Consider the following 4,414-nt stretch of genomic DNA (forward strand, 5'->3'; position numbering starts at 1 on the left):
AACTGAAGAAAGTCAAATTGAACTGAAGGTTTTTGTCATCACTGGATTGCGGTTAGAGCATATTATTTATGTTATTTTCAAGGCGTTCGAGAATTGGATCCTGAAACGTGATGCTTAATTATTAGAGTGAAAATTCTGGAACAAGTTGGATTTAATCGGGAACTAAAGTGTTTATGTTCTTGATCGTTATCCCTGGTGATTGAAGATGCTTCGGATTAATTAATGGTCATGTGTTAGATTCTGTCAAGGTGGTTTTGTGATGAAATTGATCACTTGATATTGAGTAGTTGAAGATTAAACCTTATCGTATGCCGACGAGTTGGTGAAGTTGTGGAGGACGCCCAACTTCACGTGTTGGTGAAGTCAGATGGACTCACGTGATTGGTTGAGATGATCTATTGGCACGAGGATGCATGCATTTCAAAGACCTCAATCGTTATAGTCGGAGAAGCTTACACTGAAGGGGAGATCTGATATGGAAGACGCTGGGTGATTGGTAGATTTGTGAAGCTACAGGACAGTTTCAGACATGGCTGGTTGAAGAGCAAACAGAAGATTATCAGTTAAGAGGGAGTCTGTTGGTACATGTTTTGTAATAGATGATCTTTTGTGTTTGTTAGAATTGAGAGCAACGGTCAAAGGGGAGACTGTTGGTGCATTTTGTGACCGTCGCTATGCAATTCTGACTAGCGGAACGCCACAGGCGAAGTTATAACAACTTCGCCTTAGGCGAAGTTAGGACAACTTCACCTTAGGCGAAGGCGAAGTTATGAACAACTTCGCCTACTGACGCCTACTGAAGTTTATATATATATATATACGTGTGTCTTGTTTAGGTTAAGAATCCAGTAATCCAGAAATTAGTGTGTGTTTTGAGCAGTTTGTTTGTTTAGAGAGAGTAAGAGACAAGGAGAGTCGTGTGAGACGACCCGAGGTAGAGCTCACCTCGGGTCAGTCGTGTTTTCTGTTTGGTTACGGTATGTAACGTGTTTTGATTATTATATAAGAATCTGCAGATTTGATTATCCCGTTCTTGTATTTGTTCGTGTACGTGTTTGTGTTCTTCATCTTTACACCAGTAAACGAGTCTAGGAGGATTCCGCACTCCTAGACCTCGTGCGGATCTCGTATCGATCGGCGACGCCCCGGGGGGACCTACACCTTTAGATTTCGTCATTGGGTGTTAATAAGACCCGTTTTACCATGGATAGATATTTTATATTGACCGATGTCACATGACACCAGGAAAAAAAATATTATGTATAATTGTGTGCAACGTTTGAGTGATCGCATATGTGTTACAGATGATAAAACGATAGCTTAAACAAAGAAGCGAGTGGATTTTAAGTTGCACCTAGCAAGCATTAGGTGTAAGTAATATGACCGAAAACACCTTCCACCGAATATATACCAACAGTTACATGCTATGCTTTAGATCAATTAGTAGTTTTTTATGTATCATTACCTGAAGATGTATCCGGTAACAATTTCATGAGTTTCGCAGCTGTAAAAGTCTTCTGATTCTGCTACCTCCTTTCCTTTGGCTGATGTAGTTGCCTCTGTTTTGAAGGCTCTGTTTTTGCATAAGTTACACGATTTGTAGTACCAAGTTTTGTTGTTGCCTGCGAGGATGTCTTTAATGATGGCAACACATTCGACCTGCTGTCTCTGCATAAGAATATAAATATTTGTTAGTATTGTTTTATGTGTTTCTTTATGGTCGGTTGATGTAAGGGAATATAACTTACAGTTGTTTGATTGTTAAAGAGATTCATTGTTTCATCAATTGTCATTGCGGGGTATACAGTGGCTGATGGTATCGATGGCGCGGGGTAGTTAAGCTGCTTGTATCTGCAATTTATGTTTTTGTATGGTGTTGCTTGTTAGCAAGTAAAAGATGTATTTATTTATGCTACAAAAGTGGTGGTTAAAATGGTTTTACCCGTGTGTCAGGTGTGGCAGATCTGGAATTGGAGGATTCACAAAGACTGAAGTGGCGCTTGTTGAGCTGAGTTACATTTCGTTGTGATCTGCTAGTACATAGTTAGTTATTTTGATTGTAGAGAATTGAATGGAAGTTAGGGTGGTTGTGTGTACCATTACGAACGAAGTTGGTAACTTTCGTTGATGTTACAACAATAATAATTGGAGCATCAGTGTTTTTGACTTCTGACTGATCAAATTTCTTTCGTATTTCTGGCCATAGGGTGACTCTTACTGAATTTTCGCTGTTTATATATGAAAAAAAGATTTTGGGGTTGCTATAAGTAACGATAAGAATCGAGTTAAACATGGTGTGTATAATGTAAGTTTGTACCTGTCGTCTTTTAGAGTCAGATATGCTCTTTTCTTTTCTTCTGGGTCGTCAGACAGAGTTATGGCCACTAGACATCTAATATAATCTGTAATAAGCGGTTGTAAACAAAGGATGTTGGTTGCTTATATTATTTCGGTTTTCATCAAGTAAATTTTTGTTTTGTAAGTAATATGGTTGTTCATGCTATTTAATAAACCCATCGGGTTTTGGCTGATTGTTTGACCCGTTTTAATTAAATTGGGTTGTGTTCAGATATCTTAGGGTAAAAGATGTGCAAAACCTGTTAAGAGATCTTTTGAGCCAATTCGAGTATCTAGTTGATCATATGGAAGGAAATTGAAATGATATGTTGGAATGTTGTCTTTGTCTATGGGGACGGCTTGGGAGTATTTGGCCAAGATTATGGATGCTTCGTGTTCAACAGTGCGCATCATGTATCGTTTGTTGGTGCATATGTACTTTTTGATTGAGTAGCAGTGGTTGATGTTTAGAATGTCAATCATATGCTGCGCGTTTTTGGCTGAAGCTACGGCTTCGATTGCATCCCCCTGAAAGTGTTTCATAATATTGGTTGTAAAGGTTAGTTCAGTGTGTTGAGAGTCATTAGTGTAAGGTAAAGTGTGTACAAAACCAAAGAAATTGAACCAAAACCGAAAAAACCAAGAAAACCGAAACGAAGAAAACAAACCAACTTAAAAATATTTTTTTTTTGGTTTTATATTTTGTTAAGAACCAAAAAAACGGTAACTGAAATCGAACCGAAACGAAAAATTCTGGTAGTTATTAGTTTATATGAGTAGCAAAACCGAGTAAACCGTAACAGTTTTTTTTTTTTTTTTTTTTTTTTTTTTTGAAGTAGAAAGGTCTGCTTACATTGATGTCAACCAGTAAGTAACATGTCTCGGGTCGTTTAAAGGGTTGCCATTTCTTAACAATCCGAACTTCCAGCGGTTGACCATTAGTTCCATCTTTGATCGCCGCGATTTTTTGTGTAGTCATATTTACCTGGCTAAGTAAAATAAGTAAATACTTCCCATAATGCTTAAAAATAATTAACCACAACCTTTATTTATTGACTACCTAATTTATTATTAATATGTATAAAACAATAACTAACTACAAACCTTTATTTATTGGCTATCTAATATAATGCATTTAAACCGTGTAACATTAAGCTAACTGATGTCTAATTCTTGAAGGAAATCAGAGTAGACTATTTTTTTTGGTTGTCATCGCTATTAGTGTCAGGTTCAATGAGTATTTTAAGGGACTCTGGTGATGTAGCTCTCGAGAGCGTCACGTACAATTAACCATGACTAAATACCGGATGTGGTAAATAAACGCCTATTTTGTTTAGCGATTGGCCTTGACTCTTATTGATAGTCATCGCATAACACACTTTGACAGGGAACTGTATTCTTTTAAAAATGAATGGCTGTTCCTTATTGTCGTGGCACAAGCAAATTCTAGGTATATAGACTTTGTTACCTACAGCTGTTCCCGTGATAACTCTGGGCTGTATTAGTCTTGGCAACAGCTGCGTTACTAAAAGTCTTGTTCCATTACATAATCCTGACGTTTGATTTATATTTCTTAGAAACATGATTGGCACATTAATTTTAAGTTGTAAATTATGTGCAGGGAAGCCAGAATACTTAATGGTGTTTAGATATTCAACAGGTCAGATTGTCTCAATACCAGGGTTGTCATTCGCATGTGGTACTGCAACATCGGTGCTACTATAAGTGGCAGCCTCACCTGGAAGCATGTTGAGAATTATCTTATTAATGTGGTCAGCCATGTCATTTTTTGGACATACGATTGCCTTTTGTGCAAGTTCTGATGGTGTCGGATGGATTAGAGAATTTTCATCATATATGAAATGTATAAGTTTAGAAATAGACTCAGCGTTATTTGGAATGATGAACTTGCTTGTAATTTCGATAACGTGAGTTTTCATTTTCTTGCGCATGAGGGACACCAGATGAGCCATCGCCTATGCATAGAAGCCAATTTGAGAAATTCTGAATTTCTGCTGCAACGTCTGATGTCGTATTAGACCTAAGCACACGCATATTTTGTGAAAGCTTGAAAATT

General features: G+C 37.4%; 1 long non-coding RNA gene across 1 annotated transcript; it reads right to left on the bottom strand.

Annotated features, from left to right (window-relative positions):
• Nucleotides 1-2,147: 2,147 nt before the first annotated feature.
• On the bottom strand, nucleotides 2,148-2,620 carry LOC143600060 (uncharacterized). The gene is made up of 3 exons (XR_013147409.1): nucleotides 2,598-2,620; nucleotides 2,318-2,402; nucleotides 2,148-2,228 (listed from the first exon to the last, which is right to left on the bottom strand). It is a non-coding gene; the product is annotated as an uncharacterized LOC143600060 (long non-coding RNA).
• Between the last annotated feature and the right edge of the window lie 1,794 nt (nucleotides 2,621-4,414).

This window comes from Bidens hawaiensis, unplaced genomic scaffold (genome assembly GCF_021521415.1).
Source record: "Bidens hawaiensis isolate Kalapana, Puna unplaced genomic scaffold, B.hawaiensis_p1.1 tig00053255_1, whole genome shotgun sequence".
Taxonomy (NCBI): Eukaryota; Viridiplantae; Streptophyta; class Magnoliopsida; order Asterales; family Asteraceae; genus Bidens; species Bidens hawaiensis.